The sequence below is a fragment of the Equus przewalskii genome, chromosome 1 (assembly GCF_037783145.1).
Source record: "Equus przewalskii isolate Varuska chromosome 1, EquPr2, whole genome shotgun sequence".
Lineage (NCBI taxonomy): Eukaryota > Metazoa > Chordata > Mammalia > Perissodactyla > Equidae > Equus > Equus przewalskii.
The window spans coordinates 75,430,569-75,455,198 of NC_091831.1; the positions used below are offsets into that span (position 1 = coordinate 75,430,569).

The 24,630-nt window shown below is 41.4% G+C and overlaps 1 long non-coding RNA gene and 1 pseudogene across 2 annotated transcripts; one reads left to right on the forward strand and one right to left on the reverse strand.

The window, feature by feature from the left end:
* The first annotated feature begins 9 nt into the window (after positions 1 to 9).
* Positions 10 to 19,158, forward strand: LOC103556677 (uncharacterized). Of its 2 annotated transcripts, XR_011524841.1 has the most exons (5): positions 10 to 126; positions 9,339 to 9,401; positions 10,266 to 10,347; positions 13,502 to 13,601; positions 18,991 to 19,158. It is a non-coding gene; the product is annotated as an uncharacterized lncRNA (long non-coding RNA). The 2 variants fall into 2 exon arrangements; XR_546259.2 differs by lacking the exon at positions 10,266 to 10,347 and having other exon boundaries at positions 18,991 to 19,049.
* Positions 1,221 to 1,289, reverse strand: LOC139078624 (U4 spliceosomal RNA; annotated as a pseudogene).
* Positions 19,159 to 24,630: the final 5,472 nt, after the last annotated feature.

The window sequence follows — 24,630 nt, forward strand, 5'->3', positions numbered from 1 at the left end:
AAGAATCTTGGAGATGGGAAAGATCTTCAGAGGGGTGTAAATTAAATTAATTCATCCCAATGGCTCAACGAATGAGATGCTGTCCTATTTTTAAAATACTTTTCTTGAATGGCTTGGCAGGCTATGGTATGTTAACTAAAGAATGCTGTTTTGTTATTTGACATGAGAAGAATATATCTGAAGTTATGCAAATTTTAAAAGTCAAAACAGAATACTTAAAAAGTTTACATATATAGGGGCCGGCCTGGGGGCGCAGTGGTTAAGTTCACTCCTTCCGCTTCTGTGGCCTGGGGTTCACCAGTTCGCATCCTGAGTGCGGACCTAGCACCCCTTGTCAAGCCATGCTGTGGCAGGCATCCCACATAGAAAGTAGAGGAAGATGGGCACAGATGTTAGCTCAGGGCTAATCTTCCTCAAAGAAAAAAAAGTTCATATATATAAATTTTGTATATATATTCCAAAAGTTTATATATATATACATATATATATTCCAATGTACCAGGCAACATGTTAGGCAGTAGAGATACAGTGAGTAAAAAATATAGCTTTCCTGGAGCTTAAATCTAGTGGGAGTTAGACATTAAGTAATTACATATATGTATTTTAAAAAGTGCAAAGGAATGATATTAGTAACTGTTAATGCTTATTGTGGTCTTTGTTCTTGCAAAGTTGCTGAGATTGATAATACTGTTAAAAGGTCTCCCTTTAGCAACCCCATCTCGATATTTAACCAACCCTTCTTGCATAGCTAATCCTCTTCCGGCTTGTATTTACACAGTTCATTATAACATAAAGTGACAAGTGGAACCTCAAGGGAAGAATTTCTGTGACAGGTTGGAGCAAGCAAGAAATTCAGGTGGTTTTTCCAAATAGAAAAATGTTATTGAGTCCAAGTGCTTTTTAAAAAACTTTTTATTTTGGAAATTTAAAACATACACATAAGTAAAGAGATAGCATGATGAATTCCCATCCACTCCTTGTCTAACTCCAGCAATTATCAACATGGCCCATCTTTTTTCATCTACACCTTGCCCACTCTTTCCCTACCAGTGGCTCATTTTGAAGCAAATCTCAGACTTCCTTTAATCTATAAAAATTTCAAAACTGATTGTTAGACTTAAAGGTTTAATAAGACCCAGCCTCAATTCTTTGGCCAGAAGACTTCATAGGTGTCATGTACTTCCAATTGCGAATCATCAGGTGGCACTTAAGTCTGGTACTTTTTCTCTTAGCAATAATCGTACCTCAGATAAACCTCATTGGCTACAATACTGCCACAGCGCAAAACTGGTTGTTTTTCTTTGTATGATAGCAAGACTGGTCAGTGGTTTCAGATGTTGTTAGCCTTATCCATCTATTACAAAGTTCTTACCAGTTTTTTTTTTTTTTTTTTTTTAAAGATTTTTTTTTTTATTTTTTCCTTTTTCTCCCCAAAGCCCCCCAGTACATAGTTGTATATTCTTCGTTGTGGATCCTTCTAGTTGTGGCATGTGGGACGCTGCCTCAGCGTGGTCCGATGAGCAGTGCCATGTCCGCGCCCAGGATTCGAACTAACGAAACACTGGGCCACCTGCAGCGGAGCGCGCGAACCTAACCACTCGGCCACGGGGCCAGCCCCAGTTCTTACCAGTTTTTGATCAAATGGTTTTTAGAAACTAGCTATTGCTGGTCATTGCCTAGATCCATTATTTCATTAGGAATTGAAAAGTGGTGATATATCAGTTCCGTCATTTCTTCTGCATTTATGAGTTGGAATTCTTCAATAAGGAAATACTGTTTCCTTCATCAACTATTTGGTGAAGTTTATGCCAGAAAGGCAGGGTAAGTGCTGGTTTCTTCCCTTTACTTAGGGGTTTTCTTAATAATAAATTTGTTCCCTAGCCTCCCTGAAAGGTAACCAAGGAGTTGGTTTTTAAAAGTCATTATGAATTCATGAATATTAATATATTTGGTGTGTTTATTACTTTTTTTGATACTTCAATTATTCCATGTTTAACCAGAGGATTAACCCTTTGATTGGCTTTTGACACATCCCGGTCATCTTAGATAGTTTCCTTACTTTCTGGTATGACAAGATGTCCCAAGCTATCATTTTCATTTCCTGCCAGACCTGGATTTAGCAGTTTCTCCAAGGAAACTGTTAGTGGGAAATGGTATATAGAGACCACCATTTGGACTAGGGATGACCACAGCAACTGGGTTGGTTTCTAGACTTCCTCAGTGGGTGGAGCTAGGAAAAATTTTTTTTAAAAAATCTGAGTTTATACCATTTCTCTTCATTCAATTTAGGGTTACAATGTTTTCTCTTAGTTTTTTAATTTTATATTTACGTCTCATTTTTCTTATGAAAATCTTGGTTTCTAACAACCTAGTCTGCAATCCTATTATATATAATAAAATTTCAGGACAAAAAGATAAATATCATAACAATATGATTACAAAACAAAAATCAAGGTTTATTTGCAGTTTTTTGTCTGTCCTTAGGCTATATCTCACAAGAGATATATAATCAAATTTCTGTGTTTTAAAGTAATTTGACAGTGCTACCCAAAGCAATCTATAGATTTATTGCAATCACTATCAAAATCCCAAAAGCACTTTTTGCAGAAAAAGAAAAAAACAATCCTAAAATTCATATGGAATCTCAAGGGACCCTGAATAACCCAAACAATCTTGAAAAAGAACAAAAAGCTGCAGGTCTCACACTTTCTGATTTCAAACTATTACAAAACTAGTAAGCAAAATAGTGTAGTACTGGCATAAAGACAGACATATAAATCACTGGGATAGAATGAACCCTGAAATGAACCTTTGCGCATATGATCAAATGATCAACAAGGATGCCAAGACCACGCAATGGGAAAAGACAGTCTCTTCAACAAATGACACTGGGAACATTGGATATCCACATTCAAAAGAATGAAGTTGGACTCTTACCTTACACTGGATACAAAAATTAACTCAAAGTGGTTTAAAGACCTAAACGTAAAACCTAAAAGTATAAAATTCCTAGAAAAAAACAGAGAGAGAAAACTTCATGACGTTGGATTTGGGCAATAATTTCTTGGATATGATACCAAGAGCACAGATAACAAAAAATAGACAAATAGGACTATATCAAACTTAAAAATTCTGTGCATAAAGGACATAATCAACAGAATGAAAAGGCAACTTATGGAATGGGAAAAAACATTTGCAAATCATGTATCTGATGAGAGGTTAATATCCAGAATGTATAAAGAAATCCTACAACTCAGTAGCAAAATAACAAATAAACCAATTCAAAACTGCAAAGGATTTTAACAGACATTTCTCCAAAGATGATACAAATGACCAACAAGCATATGAAAAGATGATCAGCATCACTAATCATTAGATAAATGCAAATCAAAATCACAATGAGATACCACCTCAAACTCATTAAGATGGCTATTATAAAAAATAATAATAATAAGTATTTTGGCAAGGATGTGGAGAAATTGGAATCCTGTGCATCTTTCTTTTTTCTTGTAGTGTGGTTTTCTTTTTTTATTAACAAAGGTAACCTTTTTCGTATATTACTTGCCAATTACATTTCTTCCCTTTTTTTATTGCAGTAACATTGGTTTATAACATTATATAAATTTCAGGTGTACATCATAATATATTTCAATTCCTGTGTAAATTACATCATGTTCATCACCCAAAGACTAATTAAAATCCATCCCCACACACATGTGCCTAATCAGTCCTTTCGCCATGCTCCCTCCCCACTTCCCCTCTGGTAACCACCAATCCAATCTCCGTTGCTATGTGTTTGTTGGTTGTTGTTTTAATCTTCTACTTATGAGTGAGAGCATATGGTATTTGACATTCCCCCTCTGACTTATTTCACTTAGCATAATACCCTCAAGGTCCATCTATGTTGTCACAAATGGCCGAATCTCATCATTTCTTAGGGCTGAGTAGTATTCCTTTGTGTATACATATACCACATCTTCTTTATCCATTCGTCCCTTGATGGGCATCTAGGTTGCTTCCAAGTCTTAGCTATTGTGCATAATACTGCAGTGAACATAGGGGTGCATGAATGCATTTGTTTTCAAGTTCTTTGGATAAATACCCAGCAGTGGAATAGCTGGACCATAAGGTAGATCTGTTCTTAATTTTTTGAGGAGTCTCCATACTGTTTTCCATAGTGGCTGCATCAGTTTGCACTCCCACAAGCAGTGTATGAGGGTTCCCTTCTCTCCACATCCTCTCCAACACTTGTTGTTTTCTGTCTTGCCAATTATAGCCATTCTGATGGGAGTGAGGTGATGTTTCATTGTAGTTTTGATTTGCATTTCCCTGACAGTTAACGATGTTGAACATCTTTTCATGTGCCTATTGGCCATCTGTATATCTTCTTTGGAGAAATGCCTGTTCAGATCTTTTGCCCATTTTTTTAACTGGGTTGTTAGTTTTTTTGTTGTTGAGATGTATGAGTTCTTTGTATATTTTGCATGTTAACCCCTTATCAGATGTGTGGTGTGCAAATATCTTCTCTCAATTATTAGGTTGTCTTTTCATCTTGTTGACGGTTTCCTTTGCTGTGCAGAAGCTTTTTGATTTGATGTAGTCCCATTTATTATTTTTTCTTTTGTTTTTCTTGCCCAGTCAGAATGGTACTTGAAAATATGCTGCTAAGACCGATGTCAAAGAGCGTACTGCCTATGTTTTCTTCTAGACGTTTCATATCTCACAGTCAAGTCTTTCATCCATTTTGAGTTGATTTTTGTGCATGGTGTAAGATAATGGTCTACTTTCATTCTTTTGCATGTGGCTGTCCAGTTTTCCCAACACTATTTATTGAAGAGACTTTCTTTTCTCCATTGTATATTCTTGGCTCCCTTGTGGAAAATTAGTTGTCCATGCATGTGTGGGTTTATTTCTGGGCTCTCGATTCTGTTCTATTGATCTATGTGTCTGTTTTTGTGCCAGTTCAGGTTAGCTGGGTTTAAGGGCTTTGCAGAATGGGCAACAATCATCCCAAATCTCCTTCTGCTTAGTGGTTATATCCATTTTTTTCTCTATAATTTAGCTGTAATTTTAGCTATAATATTGCACCTTTTAAACTCTATCTTAGGAAGGTGAGGCTAAATTTTATGGTATTTTGCATTTGAGCCATAAGTAAAGAGTTGTTGTTTATTTTAATAAATAAAATGGTTTACTTTAATAAAAGTGGTTTCCAGCTTAAACTCTGACTGCCAACTGGCAAAACCTTAGGATTGTGTGAGGTGAGGCATGTTGATACTTTTGTTTATTTAAAGATGGGAGAGGCAGGAAAAACAGCAAACCATGCCATACCTGGAGGTGATATGGAGCTTTATGCTTAAGATCCTGAGCTTCGGAGTTGAGAAAGACAGGGAACTCAGTCCTGGTTTGACCATATCTAGTTTAGGTAAATTGTCTTTAAACATTTCTGCTCACATAACCTCTAACAGAATTTTGAAAAACTGTGTAATTTTTCCTATAACATTGTACTGGAAGTCCTAGCTAATGCAATAAGGCAAGAAAAGGAAATAAAAGGTATACAGATTGGGAAAGAAAACATAAAACTGTCTTTGTTCACAGATAACATGATCATCTATGTAGAAAATCCGAAAGAACTGACAAGAAAAACATCCTGGAACTCATAAGCGATTACTGCAAAGTTGCAGGATACAAAGTTAATGTACAAAAGTCATTGCTTTCCTATATACCAACAAGGAACAAGTGGAATTTTAAATTAAAAACACAATACCATTTATATTGGCACCCCCCAAAAGTGAAATACTTAGGTATAAATCTAACAAAATATATTTGAGGAAAACTACAAAACTGTGATGAACTAAATCAAAGAACTAAATAAATGGAGAGATGTACCATGTTCATGGATAGGAAGACTTAATATTATCAAGATGTCAGTTCTTTCCAACTTGATGTATAGATTCAAGGCAGTCCTAATCAAAACCCCAGCAAACTATTTTATGGTTATTGACAAACTGATTCTAAAGTTTATATGGGAAGGCAGAAGACCCAGAATAGCCAACACAACATTGAAGGACAAGAACAAAGTAGGAGGACTGACACTACCTGACCTCAAGACTTACTATAAAGCTAGGGTAATCAAGAAAGTGTGGTATTGGTGAAAGAACAAACAGAACAGTGGAACAGAACAGAGAGCCCAGAAATAAACTCACATAAATATAGTTAACTAGTCTTTGACAAAGGAGCAAAGGCAATAAAATGGAGCAAAGATAGACTTTTCAACAAATGGTGCTGGAACAGTGGAATAACCATGTGCAAAAAAATGAACCTCGATACAAACCTTACACCCTTCACAAAAATTAGCTCAAAATGGATCACAAACTTAAATGTAAAACGTAAAACCATAAAACTCCTAGAAGATAACACAGGAGAAAACCTAGATGAGCTTGGGTGTGGCAATGACTTTTTAGATACAATACCAAAGGCACAATCCATGAAATAAAGAATTGATAAACTGGACTTCGTTAAAATTAAAAAAAACTTCTGGGGCCAGCCTGGTGGCACAACGGTTAAGTTCACTCATTCTGCCTCTCAGTGGCCTGGGGTTCACTGATTCAGATCCCAGGTGCAGACATGGCACCACTTGGCAAAAGCCATGCTGTGGTAGGCGTCCCACGTATAAAGTAGAGGAAGATGGGTATGGATGTTAGCTCAGGGCCAGTCTTCCTCAGAAAAAGAGGAGGATTGGCAATAGTTAGCTCAGGGCTAATCTTCCACAAAAAAAAAAAAAAAACTGCTGGTGAAAGACAATGTCAAGAGAATGAAACAACAAGCCACAGACTGGAAGAAAATATTTGCAAAGGACACCTCTGTTAAAGGGCTGTCATCCAAAATATATAAAGAACTCTTAAAGCTCAACAGTAAAAAAAAAAACCGATGAAAAAATGGGTCAAAGACCTTAACAGACATCTCATCAAAGAAGAAATACAGATAGCAAATAAGCACATGACAAGATGCTTCACATCATCTGTCATCAGGGAAATGCAAATTAAAACAACAATGAAATAATACCACATGCCTATTAGAATAACCAAAATCCAGAACACTGACATCACCAAATGCTAGTGAGGATGTGGAGCAAGGGGAACTCTCATACATTGCTGGTATAGCCTCTTTGGAAGACAGTTTGGCAATTCTGACAAAACTAAAAATATTCTTATCAGCAATTGCACTCCTTGGACCCAAAGGAGTTGAAAAGTTATGTCCACAAAAACCTGCGCATGCATATTTATAACAGTTATGTTCATAATTGCCAAAAGTTGGAAGCAACCAAGATGTCCTTCACTAGACGAGTGGTTAAACAAACTGTATTACATCCAGATATTCAGTGCTAAAAAGAAATGAGCTATTGAGCTGTGTTTCCACTGACCTCTCCCTTCCATTGATCCTTTAGGCCTAAAGGTGGTAACATCTGCCTACATTTGTTAGCCCCTAGTTGGTTCCTTTAACTCTGATAGTTTCTTGGTTAAATTGCCCTGATAGAACTTACCATATGTTTCCCCATAAAGACACTGATTGGAACTAGTAGAGATTCTAAATTCTTGCTATCAAAGATAACCTTTGGCTTCCTAATACAACAGTTGCCTGTTTTCCTGTCTGTCTTCATTCCTGGACTTGTTGGCTCCTTGGGGTTGGGGACTGTCAGAGTTGTCATTGTATTCCCAGAAGTTAGCAGGAGGGCCTGACCACAGCAAGTGCTCAGTAAATGTTGGTTGAATGAATTAATGTGTTTTCTCCTATTAGTGTCTATTTAACATTAAAACTAGAAACCATCTAAAAGAGGTAAAAGCAGTTAGTCCAAGGCAGTCATTCCCGAAAAATAGCCCTTTTCTGAGGCAGTTCATGTCAGAGACAGACACTTAGAGGAAGAAGAAATCCTTGCCACCTATTTCTCTTTATCAAGGGAAAATGGGCTAAGTAATTGTTGTTATTTGCCTATTGCCCACTCGGGCCGTCACAAAGCTCAGGCTGAGTGTTTACTTAGGCCTAAACTCCACCATTTCTCCAGGGAGCCCAATAAAAATGTGCTGTTGTCTTGACAAAAAGAAAGAGAGGAAAAATTAGCAAACAAAGGAACACTTCTTTATAAAATATGTTCAAGAGTTAATGTCCTCATGAATAACTACACTTAGGTTGAATTTAGAGTATTTTATTGAATTGAAAGTGAAGCTGTTATACTTTCTGCATCTGTAAAATCTGACTTTTTTTTCCCTAAAGAATGGCACCTGAGTTAACATCTGTTACAAATCTCCATTTTTTTTCCTCCTTCTTCTTCTCCCCAAAGCCCCCCAGGACATAGTTGTATATTCTAGTTATAGGTCCTTCTGGCTGTGCTATGTGGGATGCCGCCTCAGCATGGCTTGATGAGTGTGCCATGTCTGTGCCCAGGATCTGAACTGCTGAAACCCTGGGCTGCCCAAGCAGAGCATGTGAACTTAACCACTGGGCCACAGGGCTGGCCCCTCTAACATCTGACTCTTGATGAATTCCAGAATCCTTCTAGTTCTAAAATTATGTTTATGCAGGCTTTTATGCATACCATAGTGGGCAAATTCTACTAGACTGCTAGATTTTTGCCAGCTATTTTTTTTGTCAAATATTATTTTCATGATGATATTACTAATAGTAGCACATTAAAAGCAGAGAAATATTTTCAGTTGGTTGAAACGTTTACTTCATCACGAGCTTGTTTCTCTGAGGCTCAGCTGAATGTCTTTTAGATCTTTTTTTCTGTGTGTGTCTAACTTTTTTCCTAGTTGTAAATACAAAATCTATACAAGAAGAGAAGTTTCACCTTAGCCTCCAATTCACTGGAGCTTTAACAAATTTGATGGCTCGTGAAGAATTTGTACGTCACCGTGAAAAGCTTTGAAGGACACTGACTGCTGAGTTGTGCAAGTGCTTCCCAGCAGCAGAAACAAAACTTTTAAATCTGAACGATTAGGCAAGAAATCGTCTTGGTTTGACAACCACAAACATTGAGGAACCCTGCGCCCCTCATGTTATCTGCATATCATCACCCTTTTAATCTATAGAACAAATTCATTGAAAAAACCATTACTATAGTCGTGAAAACTGTTAACGGCTCAGTTCACATTATGACCCAGCTGTGGGAAAATTTTTGTGGGACCCTTGAGGGTGGGGCTTTTAGAAGAATGAGTCATCAAAAAAGTCACCCAGGTAATTTAGCACAGGAGGTGGAATTTGAGACCACCAGCTCTCCTTGCGTTTTATTCTTCCTTATCTACCTTTTAATATCCAACATTGTTAACACACCCATTTTGTAGGTGCTGGGGACAGAGATATACCAAGAGCTATAATCAGCACCCAGAATTGGAGCCATTCAAGTTGTAAGTATTGTCAAAATTCTGCCCGCTGTGGGTTTGGTCCTGAGAGCTGTACCTCATGGTAAAGAGTCCTGACTAGACCCTAAGACAGCCCCGTCAGGGGGAAGAGGCCCTGGCCACAGGGGATCAGGCGACCTGTTTCTGGGAACAGAGCCATCTGTTTGTGTAGGACCCAGGTCACATTTTAAGGACACTTTGACCTTTAGCACTTCAGGTGGTGAGTGTATTAGTTTAACCACTGCACTTACTCATAATAGTCAGACAATTCAGGATTAGGCATATGAAAGAGCAACTATTAAGAGAGACAGCCCAGTCCCCCTTGAGAGTTCTTCAAGGATGAACCCAAAAGATTTGGGAAACAGAACTGTGCATGACCACTAGTTCAGGCATTTAAAGCTGGATTCATTTAGAAGCTAAGTATTTTGAAAGAGGTAAAGGCAATGGACCTTAAAATCAAATATAATCCCAAATGCACAGGTGCCTTCTTCCTGTAAATTTCCACCATCCCTCCTGACAAGCTGTAGGAGGAAGGGAGCTAGAGTGATTTTAATGGACAACCTCTGACAGTGGGCAGACTGCCTGCCAGGACTGACCCCTGCCAGCAGGATGAGGGGCAAGGTGAAGCTGAGAGACTGAGCATATCTAGGCACCCAGCAGTACATTTAAAGAGGGCTCTTAACCAGTCCTCTGGGCCTGGGGCCAAGCAGCAGGTCCTTCTGTGTTGTTTTAGTGCAGTGAGCACTGGATTTAACTGGGAGTTTTCCTTGGTGAACTATCTGTGTGCCACAGAGGTCAAAAGAACCCCAGCTTTCCCAGTCACCCCGCCCCCCCAGGTCCCACCCTATAAACTCACACTCTTCTTTCTAGAATGCCACCTCGTGGTGAAGTGACATGTTGCTTTAAAAGACAGAAGATGGGTGGATGAATGGATAAAGAAGTTGTGGTATAGGTATGCAATGGAATATTATTCTGCCATAAAAATGAGGAAATCCTGCCATTTTCGACAACATGGTTTGACCTATAGGGCGTGATGCTAAGTGAAATGAGTCAGACAGAGAGAGACAAATACTGCATGATCTCACTGATATGTGGAATCTAAGAAAAACCCACAAACTCAGAGAAAAAGAGATCAGATTATCTGTGGTTACCAGAAGCTGGGGTGGAGGTGGGGGGAGTAAGGGAGAGTGGGTATCGGAGGAAGGTGGTCAAAAGGTACAAACTTCCAGTTATGAGATAAATAAGTACTAGGGACGTAGTGAACAACACGACGACTATAGTTAACATGCTCCATGATACACATGAAGGTTGTTGAGAGAGTAGATCCTGAGTTCTCATCAGAAAGAAAAAAAATTTTTTTCTTTTTATTGTATCCATATGAGATGAATCTTAACTAAACTTATCGTGGTAATCACTTCACAATATAAGTCAAACCATTATGCTTTATCTCTTAAACTTCTACAGTGTTGTATGTCAGTTATATCTTAATAAAGCTGGAAAAAAGTTTTTAAAAGGAGGAGGATTAAACCCAGCTAATACTTCAAACCTATGTGCCGTCCCAACTTCCTTTAGAAATGCATAAAGTTAAGACACATTTGTTCGAGATCTTAGCCCTTTGGAGATAATTTGTATTTGGAGGTGTTCAGGAGAAGATGGTAATGTGGGGTTTTTAAGATTCCTAGGAGTCCAACTCTGCTAGAAGACAAAGCTGCACAGTTCATAAAAATAATCAAGGAATTTTCCTCTATAAGTAACCAGCTTTTCCCCAAGTTAGTGTAGTATGTGTTCCTCATAATTACATACTTATCACTTCTTTTTGGTCTATCTAAACACGTTGGCAAGATTATACAATGACCTTGTATGCCTAGTAAGATAGTTATTTACCCATTCCTAACACAGAGTACTATGGCATGAAGGCCTTAACAACCAGGGAGACAGGCATTTAATTTTCTATCACAGCAGACCCCTAATCTAGCCAGTCTGTTGAGGGGATATCACGTCCAAATATTTAAGATCATTTCTGGCTGTTTAATTTAGAATTCTTGGCTTTACCAGCTGACCACCCTGCCAAGAAATGTACTAGTAAGCCTAGCAAGATGACTTGGCTCCATCCTATATGCTAGTGTAGACATGGAGCTCCATGGCATCCTCTAAAAGGCACTAGAGGCCTCTTCTGCCTTCGTTCATCTCTGCCAACCTTGAAATGGAATGTTTTTATTTCATCAAAGGAAAATTCAGTGCCTGGCCTGAGGATCTTGATTTTTTTACATCAATTTTCTTCTTGATTTTTGCGTGGCTCATGTCTGCTCCTCTCTTTAATTGAGTGACGTGAGCCTGTGGCCTCTCTGCGCCAGTTGCCTGGGGAATTTGGTTGAATGTCACTGATGCAAAGACATTTAATCGCAATTGTACACTTAATTGGATGTACAATTCTTGTTCTGCCCATGAGGCCTGAGTGAGCCTTTAGACATTTTTAACCTTGAATAAATTTCTTGTTTCATTCAAGTAGAAAGTCCAAAGGCTACTTTCGTTGTAAGGGAGTTTTTGTAGTTATTGTTTTGTTTTTAATGAAATCATTTTGACCATGCATGTTTAGTATAAAGTCAGTGCACTCTCATTATAGAAATGATAACGAACAAAAAGAACACTAAAGATAACTACCATCCCACATACCAAGGGCCATCACAGAGAATGAACATCTTCATATGCCAATAAAGAGACTGTGCTTTTCCTGCAACATTTTTTTGTGTGTGTGAGGAAGACTGGCTCTGAGCTAACATCTGTTGCCAATCTTCCTCTTTTTGCCTGAGGAAGATTGTCCCTGAGCTAATATCTGTGCCAGTCTTCCTCTATTTTGTATGTGGGACGCTGCCATAGCATGGCTGATGAGTGGTGTGTAGGTCCACGCCCAGGATCCGAACCCACGAACCCTGGGCCATGGAAGCGGAGCATGCAAACTTAACCACTACGCCACCGGGCCAGCCCCAACATCACTTTTTATGTGTAGAAGTCTATGAATGAATACAACTTTGCAGCGTTTTAAAAAAAAATAATCTTTTCTAATAATCTAGGTCTTGTAAATATTTAATCTGAATGTTGTAATTCGTGTAACGTAGCACTAATCTGGTTTTAGGAAAGTTAGGTCATCAGGGCAGCATTTAAGGGTCCCTAAAAGCAATTCCAGATGTCCTCCACAAAAGTACTGCACCCCAAGTTGGTGGAGGTGTGTGTGGAAAATACATGGTTTGTTCTTTGAAATTTCTTTGTTTCAACAGATAGTTTGTAAATACATTGATACTGCAGTTTATATAATTTTTTCTTTTTAGAAGCAAGTCTTCTCTTCAAAACAACTATATGAAATCAAGTAGCTATTTAAGAACTTTTAATGGTACTGGCCAGGCAACAAAAATTTCAGACCATGTCCATGGGCAACTCTAACACCTGGAGGCCCCCTTTGCTCCCCAAGTCTTGTTCTCGACACGGCCATTGTGCTCGGCATTTTTGCTGTTCCTGCTCTGGGTTTTTGCTGAGTGTTGTGGGAGTGCAGGGGGTCAGGGGCTGGCCTTTGAGGAGCTGGCTGCACGAAAGGAAGTCCCAATCGAAGCAAACCATTCCTTGGACCAAAAGATTCTGCCATAAAGCAGTCTGGCTAACGTGGTCTCAGGAAACGAGGGATTAATGTGTACTAATGGATGTGTATCTGGGAATCCAGCGTGCCTTCTCCGGGGTAAGCTAGGGTCCACTGTTCACCTCTCTTTTTTCCCTCAAATCCCCAAAGGCAGAACCTGTTTTCTTTGTTTTTCCTAAATCTGCTGCCACCTACAATTCCCTCGGGCACAGTGGAGTGGAATGTAACCATTCCAGTGTTCCCCCCAGCTTTCCTGCCACCCCACCCTCTCGCCTACTTGTCTCTCCTTCCATCTCCCTTCCCTTCCTTCCTTTCTTCCTTCCTACCTTCCTTCCCTCCTAGATTTTACTGAATTCACTGTAGGGAAAAAGACAGGGCTTTTGAAAAACAAGAGTGAAATTATAGACGTTCCAGAAATCTTCTGACTTCCTCGTGATAGTAATTTCTGAATGTGTATTTCTTCTCCTTCTGTCCTTAGGTTGTTTTGAAAGCATAGCAGTGGTTTAGCACAGAGCCTCTGGGACCAGACTCCTGGGTTAGGATCCTGATTCCACCATCTACTGGTTGCGTGACCTTAGGCAAGCAACTTAACCATTCTGTGCCTCACTTTTTTCATCTATAAAATGGGGATAAGAAGAGTACTTACCTCATAGGGCTGTGAGGACTAAATGAGTTAACACAGGTAACATACATAAACATGTAGTCAATGCTATGTAAGTATACCAGGCTTAATACTTCCAAAATTCTGGAAACCCCACAACCCTTTTGGTTTGGATATGACTTTTGCTCCTGAAGAAGCAGGTAGAACAAAAGACAGGAATTATTTAAGTGCCACAGTACTTATATCTCAGAGGTGCTCCAGAATATCTCCATAGTAACAGAAAATAAGAATAGGTTACACCTTGTCTTAACATTTATCATATTTTATCTAGGTCTTTCCTTGCAAAATAAGACAGCCTAAGAGCACAACACCAGTGGGGGTGGAGAAAGTGGAGACATGTTGTCCGACTCAATTCATACAACATAGGTAGCTGCTATCCCAGCCGGTTATGGGGATTTGGGAGAGGTGGTTGGCCAGGTCCAGGAACAGACACTACATTCCCCAAGTAAAAGGAGGGCGTATACTTTAAATACTCTTGGCATTTAACCTCTCGTGATGTTCTGAATAAGTATTCTTTTCATTCTTGTGCCAGTCATTCTATTTTGTGATATGCAGAATGAAGACCCAGAACTTCACAGGAGTGGGTCTTAGAACTAGTTTGTTATCTAACTAACGATTTGATCGGTAGAGCACTCTCAGAACTTTACTGAAATACAGCTCTATCGATGTGCCATTCAGGTTTCCTGACTTGGCAGAGCTAAGAGTATTTCTGCTTTCATTCAACCTGTGAAGTCCCTTTACTGATTAAAGTATCTTCATTGTAGACACTTGGAGCTATAGCTTTGATGATTCCCTGGGTATTCTCCACCCTAGGCCCTCAATAATTTTTTTACTGTGTTAGAGAGTTGATATTTCCTAAAAGTATTCTGGATTCAGTCAAACATGTTGACATGCTCTGATGGTTAATTTTATGTGTCACCTTGACTGGGCCATGGGATGCTCAACCATTTGGTCAAATATTATCCTGAGTGTGTCTAGTACCAGGAGTTGGTGTTTTTAGGTGAGATTAACGTTTGAATAGGTAGACTGACTAAGCAGATTGTTCCCCTTAATGTGGGTGGGCCTCATCCAATCAGTTGAAATCTGAATAGAACAAAAGTCTGACCCTCCCACAGGTCAAAGGTAACTCTTGCTGCCTCATGGCCTTGAGCTGGGACGTTGGTATTTTGCTGGCTGCAGACTTGAACTGAAACATCAGCTCTTCTTGGGTCTTGAGCCTGCTAGCTTTCAGACTGGAATTTAATACCATCGGCTCTCCTGGGTCTCCAGCTTGCAAAGTCACCCTGCAGATCTTGAGACTAGTCAGCCTCCATAACTGCATGAGCCGATTCCTTATAGTAAATCTCTTTCTATACATATACATACCTCCTATTGGTTCTGTTTCTCTGAAGAACCCTAACTACTACACATGCATTTTGAAAACTGACTCTTTGTTAGCTATGATAGGAAAAACCTGGCCCAGTAGGCCCGAAGCTGCTTGATCCAGCACTAGGGGGAAGAGATGGGCCTGAGAGGGCAAGCAGTGCTGGCATGGGCTGCCCTGGACTCTGGGCACACTGGTCAAAAGGCAGGGTCATGTCCCGCTAGTTCATCAGGGCCTGCCACAGTGCTTGCACAAGGGCATTATTTGTTGAATGAATGAAGCTTTCGGAAACCTTCCAATGAATACCTCCCCCATTTGAAAGCTTTCTAATTAAATATTTAAGTGTTAACTTGGAGCAAAACATCATCTGCACAGTTAGCCTTCTTGTTGAGAGCTAAATAGTCCTTGCCAAGAAGAGATAAGACAATGTCCATTATGTATTTTTTCTGAGTGCTGTGTAAAAGACTTTTGTTTTCATGAATGGAAGTAAAATTACATCCATCAAGGACCTGAACGGAATATTGCTTCTAACTACCGAGAGTGTGTTTGACTTGGACCGAGTTTTTAAATGAAGTTTTAAATTGAGTTTTTAAACAGTATTTAGGCTACAGTGACCATGAAGCTTCCTCACTATGCCTTCACTTACAGGGACCGTAATTTTATTTGGCTGCAAGTGGGAGGGTGGCGGAGCGCAGGGGAAGCAAATCAAGGAATGAAGCAGGGTAGTAATTTGACTTGATTTTGACTTTGGATCACTTTAGGTGGATGAGGGATGGCCTGTGAAGGGGTTGGTGAGGCAGAAAAGGAAACTGGGGGGCGGGAGGTCAGTTATGATTATGGCAATAGGCGAGGCAAGAGAAGATGAGGCACTAGGCTGGCCTTGGCCGTAGGGACTGAAGCGGGGTCCTGATCAATAGGATGTGGTCATGAAGGAGGGCAACACCAAACTTGAATTCCCAGTTTCTTACTGGAGTAAAAGGACGCTCTTCACCGAGATAGGTAATTTAGAGGGAGGGGCAGGTATTGGCCAGGAAATGATGTCTGCCTTTTTTTTTTTTTTTTTTTTTGAGGAAGATTAGCCCTGAGCTAACTGCTGCCAATCCTCCTCTTTTCGCTGAGGAAGACAGGCCCTGAGCTAACATCTGTGCCCTCTTCCTCTACTTTATGTGTGGGATGCCTACCACAGCATGGCGTGCCAAGTGGTGTCATGTCTGCACCTGGGATCTGAACCGGGGAACCCCGGTGGCGCAGCGGTTAAGTGCGCACATTCTGCTGCGCCACCGGGCTGGCCCTGTGTCTGCCATTTTTGATGTATTATGTTTGAAGCACCTGGGACTTGCTCAATAGAAAATTGCATATATGTATAGGAGGCATAAGAGGTGGTCAGGGCTAAGAAATAAAACCATGGTCACCAGCACAGAGGTGGTAACTGAAGCCAGAGAGATTGAGGATAATGTGAGACGGCGGGGAAGCGAAAAGGCAATGCTGAGGGCCACCAACATTTAATGAGATAGGCGAGGAAGAGGCGGCTACAAAGAAGAGGAGAAGGAAAAAATCAGAGTAGAAAACAACCAGGAGAGAATGGAGTCTCAGAAGCCGAGGGAGCGATGAATTTTAATGTTAAATGTAGCAAAAGGAAAATTTTTCCTGGCTCCTCACTTCCACCTGTGCACATGAGGCCCTCAACAGCCCCTGAGCCTCTCCAACCAAAAATGGTTCCCTGGGAGCCCTTGGGGCATCGCACCTGTGTTTCTCTCCCATGGAATTTTCAGGCTTCTCTGTAAGAGGCATTTCTCCCCTGAGCATGGTGGACTCTTCCAGCCACATAGCCGTGGTTCCACAGTACCTGGAGGTCAAGGGCACTGCTCCTCCCGACTCTGCTGTTCATGGCCCTTTTCTGCCACAGGCTACCCTGAGCAGTCAGGGTGCCACAGCTTCATGGAGATTTGTGACAGAGTGAGCTAGGATGGTTCCCTCTCCTTTGAGTCACTGTTTGTTAGAGGTGTGTTATTTGTTGGAGGAATCTCAAAGTTTTGGACATCCCCTGGGGGAAGATTCAAGAAACACCTACTACGGTGTGATTAAAATCCCTACTTCCTTCCTATGAGTATGTGTTGGTTCCGTAAGAGTTTGTTATGCCTGGTTCCTAAGCTCAGAATCTGCTTTTAGGAGGCCCAAGCAAATGTGACTTCTGTGGGAAGACCTAATTTCCCCAACACACCCCTACCCATCTAGCAGTAGCCATGGCTTGAGTTCGGTCTCAGTCTCAGTAGCTCCTTGAATCCTGTGCGACCATTCTCTGTTGGGTCTGTCATGCCATTTTGTTAACCGATTTGACCCTCACCAGTGGACACTAGAGCCACCCATGGAGAAAGGTGAGCTCTTTTCTACATAAGGATATGGATTGGTATGGAAAAGGGGATGGCTACAGTAATTAGAAGGGCGTTCTTCACCTCTGTCACACACTTTCATTGGAGTCAGACTTCAGCAAGTCACAGGATCCAAGGGGAAATTTAGATTTCCAGACAGAAAGAGCAGACAACTCTTTCAAGAGGCTACGCTGTAAAGGAAAGGAGAAAGATAAGATGGCAGGTAGCTATGGACAACCATGAAGTTGAACTTTTGGGGTTTTTTGTTTGTTTTTTTTAAGGAGGGAGAAATTTGAATGAAAGACAAATATCAACAAAATTTATTTTTTGTCTTGAATTTATGTACCCTCTGTTTATGAGATCCAGTTGGTTCTCTTATGCTGTTATTTTTTGAGTCCACACCAAACATTTGATGACTTTCTATACTTTGTATAGAAAAGCTACAGCCCTGATCACTTTGGCCTCATCAGTGTTTTCTCCTGTCCTGAGAGAGGGAAGGACCAAGGGGCCAGCAGGGTAAGGTGTTTGGATGAATGGTGGCATTGGGAGCAGAGTCCTCAGCTCCACAGACCCTCTGAGGAACAGGATCTTCAGCCCTGAGTCAAAACAAGAGAGCAGAGAGGGGCTGGCCCTGTGGCTGAGTGGTTAAGTTCGTGCGCTCTGCTGCAGGCAGCCCAGTGTTTCGTTGGTTCGAATCCTGGGCACGGACATGGCACTGCTCATCAAACCACGCTGAGGCAACGTCCCACATGCCACAACTAGAAGGACCCACAACGAAGAATATACAACTATGTACCGGGGGGGATTTGGGGAAAAAAAAAAGGAAAAAAATAAAATCTTTAAAAAAAAAAAAACAAAAACAAGAGAGCAGTGGTTCATCTTAGCTGTTACCACGGAGATGGATGACCTACCAGAGGGCTTTTGTCATCTTAGCTCTTACCATGGAGACGGATGACACGTTGCCTAGCTGGGCTCATGAGCAGTCTTCACTGACTGATAAGACCAGCTTCTTTCTCACCTTCCCCCTTCCCGCCTTCTCCTCCATTCCCACCAGCTGCAGACTCCTGTCTCTAAGCTGGGAGCTGCTGTTTCTGTTTGACTTTCTCCTGTGGGGACAGCTTTGATTATTTTTTAAGCTTTTTTTTTTCCCATTGGGATACAATTCACATAACATAAATTTCACCATAGTAACCATTTTATTTTATTTTTATTTTATTTTATTTTTTTGAGGAAGATTAGCCCTGAGCTAACATCTGCTGTCAATCCTCCTCCTTTTGCTGAGGAAGACTGGCCCTGAGCTAACATCCGTGCCCAACTTCCTCTACTTTATATGTCGGACGCCTACCACAGCATGGCTTGATGAGCGATGCCATGTCCGCACCTGGGATCCAAACCAGCGAACCCCGGGCCGCTGAAGCAGAACGTGTGCACTTAACTGCTGCGCCACTGGGCCGGCCCCCATATTAACCATTTTACAGTGTCCAATTCAGTGGCTTTTAGTATATTCACAAAATTGTGCTATTGTAATTAATTCCCTATGTAATTCCAGAACATTTTTGCTTTGATCTCTTCAGCCCAGAAGATGAATGGAAGGGGATGGACTTCATCAAAATAAACAAGACTTCCCAGTGTACCAGAGGCATTCGTGGTTTGGTAAACAAATCCTCTCATTTTTATTTTCTATTTATAAACTTTTTCCTCCTCAAGGGCCATGTGATTATGAAGAAAGGCTTTGCTATATTGAGAGTCTTTCATTTATTTGTTCATTAGCTCCATTTCACCCATTCAGCATATTTAGAATCTCTTCCAGGCCAGTTAGCCCTGATGATGAAGAGGTGAATAAGAGAACAAGGCGCCTGTCCTCTGGGGTTTGCAGCCTAGCGGGGACGACACTAATAATCAAGTTATACTATTGTGATTAGTGCTATGAAGGTAAATAATAGGAAGACAACCAAGTCTGGGAGTCAGGTGCAATTTCTCTGAGAAAAGGGCGTCCAGGGTGAGACCTAGGGGCTGTGTAGGATGAGCTATGGAAGGACAGTGCGTCCAGGAATGAGTGTAGCTGGGGTATGGACAGGGGTAGAGGAAGCAGCACATGCTGAAGCCTTGGGCAGGAAAAAGAATGGGAGCCATGAGGACCTAGAAGTCCAGTGTGGCTGAAGCATCAGGAGCTGCGGGAGAGTGGCGCAAGATGATGCTAAGTGGGGGGTTGGAGGCAAGTCACACAGGGCCTTGTAGGCATATCGAGGATTTGGGACTTTATCTTCAAAATGGGAACCCACTGAAGGGGTTAATGTGGGGATGACAGGATCCACCAACTATATGGAGACCAGCTGGGAAGCCATTATAGGGTGAGAAAGGGTGGCTGCTCAGGTTAGGATGGTGGTCATGAGGATGGAGAGGAGGGAAGAGATTTAAGTGATATTTGGGAGGTGGACTAGACAGGGAAGGGGAGAGGAAAGTCTGAAGGATGGTACCAGCAACAAGGTGGATGGTAAGATAAGGAACTCGGGTGAGAACAAGTTTGCAAGGAAGGAGCATGGGTTCAGTTTAGGACAGGTTGAGTTTGAGATGCCTGTGAAGCATCCATGTGGAGACATCAAGTTGATAGTTCGGGATGTTTGGCAGAAGCCTGGGCCAGAGATACAAAGTTAGGATGGGTGGAAAGTAACCGTGAAATCTCCCTTCACATACAGATATTACAGCATCTGAAGCATTTTATCAGGTTGTTTATTTATCCATCTTTCTTCCTACTTCAGTGATTCTCAATTTTTTAGTGAGGAAGATTGGCCCTGAGCTAACATCTGTTGCCAATCCTGCTCTTTTTGCTTGAGGAAGATTGGCCCTGAGCTAACATATATGCCAGTCTTCCTCCATTTTGTATGTGGGAAGCCGCCACAGGATGGCTTGATGAGCTGTGTATAGGTCTGCATCTGGGATCTGAACCTGAGAACTCTGGGCCACCAAAGTGGAGCTCGCTCACTTAACCACTACACCACCAGGCCAGCCCCAAGTGATTCTCACTGTTTTTGTCCTGCCCATTCCTGGACCTGTGTAGCACTCTCTCTAGAAATGTCTCTCATCGTGTACAGTGATTCTCCCTGGGCTATAGGCTCCGTGAAGATAGGAAGATGTTGCTTATTTTTGCATCCCCAGCATCCAGGACATAGTTTAGAAACTCACTAGGTTTTTGATTGATGACTGACCAACAGAAAACATGAATCAATGACTGTGTTGGAATCTACTTAAAAGCACCGATTATAGATAGCAGTTGACATCAATCTTTTATTTTTAAACACCCATTATTATAGTTAAAAATAATCTTTATTTATTTATAAGAAAAATATAAAATCATACAGGGGATCAAAATGAAGGCAGCTTAAAAAGTACAGCACAAATATATATATAAACATGTAGTACCACAAAAACTCGTAGTTTAAAAGCATTGCCTTCATCAGCTGAAGAAATGTCCTCCATGAAGCTTCTGAGGGCCTGCCTCAAAGGAGAATGGTCACTGGCTGTCACATAAAATGGAAGAGCATGGCTCAGCTCAGGAAGTCATGAGAAGCTACCCTTTACATTTCCAAAAGGGTTGACAAAACTCAATCATTTCATTTCGAGTTGCACTGTCAGCTCCTTTGATCTCTTCAGTTCAACTGCGGAGCTGATTTCTAGGAGGCATCCTCAGCTGAACACAGCCACAGGAAGAAAGAGAACAGGCTATCCTCTGCTGAGGACCACAGGTGCGGCACCCACTCCCCCAGAGGCTCCAGCAGGCCCAGCACATGGCTGAGCATCAGGGCCATGATCCTCTCTAAACACAAGAGAAGCAAGTCTTGCCCCATCCATTTATGACCAAGTTCACAGGGTTCAGAAGATGGAATCTGAATTCCCAAGTAGGAAATCACAGAACAAACGGGGGGAATGTTTCCCGTCACTTCCTTGGGCATATGTAGTTATGTATGTTTCAGTTACAAGGGCAGAAAACAGTGTTAATGTTATCAGGCCCAATGTGTCATTAAATGTGAAAGACAATCCAACAAATTGCTTCCGCATGTGTAAGTCAAAAAAGGAAGCAGATGTTAGCCTGCAGCTGGGACAGAAAAGGCCATGGGCATATAGAGGAAATCTGATTCGAGAAATGAGGGGATGGTTCTAAAGTTAGCAACACAAAGAACAGAAACATGCACTCAAAGGAGAGAAGAACTACACAACAGGGAGGGCAGACGTGGAAAAAATGTTCTAAGGAGGATAGTCCTGGCTCAAAACTAGACAAAACAGATTTATTCATCTAAAAAAGAAAGGGAAAGAAAATATGCCAGACCTTACTTATTAATATTGTATTGAAAGGAAGACGTGTTTATATTACATATTATAGAGGAAAAGGACAGGCTAGTGCTCCTGGTCGATGTCTGCACAAGTAAGGGAGCTCAACTCCTCTGCCTTGTTACATGAAAGCCACTGTTCCTCACAATGGTAAAGAGAGAGCATTGCTACGCTGAGAGAGAGAGAGACCAAATGCCCACAGACGGCTCATCCTAACTCGACATGGAGGAAAAGTCCTACTGAGTGCTAAAAGTAATTCCCAGAGTATGGAATTCTGAATGACGGGCTGAGGTAATGATGGGCACCTTCAGGAGGCTGGCACCCCCATCTCAATTATACCAACCTCAATCTGCTTATACCTGTCAGTTTGTAAAAGAACTCTCCTCTTCCTGTCTTAGCCAGGCTGCTCATAAGAGTTCCAACAAACAACCAATAATTAATAGAAGGTTGGTCCTAGGTTGGTCTTAACCAAGCCATGAAGGATGTGTGTGTAGATTTTATACTCCAGCAGAGGGCAGTACCACATAAAAATTACTATTAAGGAAAAACTGAGGTGCAGCCTCTTTTGTCAATTACCCTGAATTTTCTGTATTATTGAATAATTATTATTTACTGTCACAAAAACGGGTAACTTGTTCATACGGTTATCTTGAGTATCAATGGACAATCCTGGCAATCAATTTAAGCCCTAACAATTTTAAATCTTACAATTTTACATAATACTTGCTTTACGTGAGTCTCTCTCCTCTCACATGAGTCTTCCTTTGTGTGTGTATGTGGATGTGTGTGTCCTGGGTGTGTGTGGTGGCTAACACAGCTTTACTTTCCATTCTCTTGAGTCTAGTAATTTTTTCTTGCGGCCAAATAAAATGCATCTTAGTATAAAGCCTCTTCACATAACAATGCAGGTGAGAATTTTGTTGAAGAGAGTTTGTGTTGGAACTTAGCTAAAGAGATTTCCTCTTTCTATAAGCAAAAGGCCCTCATCACAAGCAGTTTAGCTCATAGTGTGGTCAATTTAAAGTGGATCCCTACAGACAGCATAATGAGCAAAGCTCTTATGTATTAATGAACTTAAATCTTAACAATTATTTGATCAATTAGTCATAAAGTAATTTCCTTCCTCTTCACGCTCCCCTTTGTAAAGTATCAGCATATTTATGCTATTATGGTATTTATTTGCTATAGATTAAAGAAAATTACTTTGGATTATTGTACAATTAAGACATAGTTCTATTTCAGCTGAGAATTACTCTTTGATATGTCTGGATGTAACACAGATAAAAGCCATCCCACATTTAGTCATTAGAATCTGAATGAACTTTATTTTTTTTTTTTTTTTTTTTTTTTAAGATTTTATTTTTTTCCTTTTTCTTCCCAAAGCCCCCCGGTACATAGTTGTACACTCTTCATTGTGGGTTCATCCAGCCGTGGCATGCGGGACGCTGCCCCAGCGTGGCTCGATGAGCAGTGCCATGTCCGCACCCAGGATTCGAACCAACGAAACACTGGGCCGCCTGCAGCGGAGCGCGCGAACCCAACCACTCGGCCACGGGGCCAGCCCCGAATCTGAATGAACTTTAAAAAAAATCTTTTGCTTAAATTTCTCTCTGCTAATATTAAACTCCTAATAATTAAAACTTTTCCTAAGGGAAATGCCAAGAGATACAGATGGCCATATGGGCACATAATGGTAGAGTCAAATTAAAGCAGCACATTGACATCAGCTCTCCATTTTAAAAAATCCCTTCCCCTCTGGCGCTTCCCTCATGCAATTACGATAGGAATTTTAAGCTTTCAGAGCCAGAAAATTATTAGCAATCAGGACTTTGGAAATAATGATGCCAAACGGAGAGAGGAGGGGGTGGTGTTCTGTGGTCACAAGGTTTTCCTGTAATTCCTGAATTTAAAGATAAAGGAGCACTTGGCTCTGCCCGCCTCTGAGCTGCCTGAATTCTGTGTCTTAACCTTTCTGATCCAACTCAAACGTAAGTTCAGCTGACACTTATGAACAACAGCCATGTTCAAGATATGTATGATGAGAAGTTCAGTGTAAAGTCAGTTTCGAGATTGGAATTTTGAGTGCGGAATTTTGGAGCCACGTCCCATGGAAGCAGCGCCGACAGGGACCCATGTTCCCAAGCCAGCCCACAAAAAGCTTTTAATTCAGAAATGTGTGAAATATAGAACTGACGGTTCTATAGAAACTAATCACTATTTATATCAGCATTTTCATGGGAAAATTTTCATCCCATTTTCTAGATTTTAAATCTGGGATATTAGGAACCTGTTTTGATTTTTCATTTGTAGCCGTGGCCTTATTGGAGGGAGTTAGAAGCCTGCCTCCCTCAGCTGCTGTTCCAAGGCACCGAGATGGCCCTCGGCCTGCTGTGGCCTCCAGTCAGCAGGGCCTCAGGGAGCTGGGAACTAGGGAGAAGACCAGGGCAGCGCGTGGGGGCAGCAGGGGAAGGAGGGCAGGGTGTTATTCCCATCCCCTCCCCCCTCAGGCTGCCCTTTCTTTTTGCTGCTGCTCTGCCCCCTGTCAATCACAGGTGGGGGGAGGCTCCGGAAATAAGGGAAGCCTTCCCAGCCTTCCTCCGTAGGAATGATGGCTGGGGCTGGGGGCGGAGGTGCCACCTGTTGTGCTTTCCTGTCTCCGGGGAGGTTGAGGCCTAGACGTGGGAGGAGGAAGGCGCAGGCTGAGGGAAGGGAGCAAGAAGGGGTTTTCCCTCCTCCCCTCCTCCCGCTCTCCTCTCCCACTGCCTCTATGTGGTCACAGAGCCTGAAGGCTGGTGTCGAGCTGAGGTGACAAGTGTGCCTGGGTGGGATGAGGGAGGGGCTGTGAAAGGAAAGGAGTGGAGGCAGCTCCCCAGCAGTGTGGCGAGGGA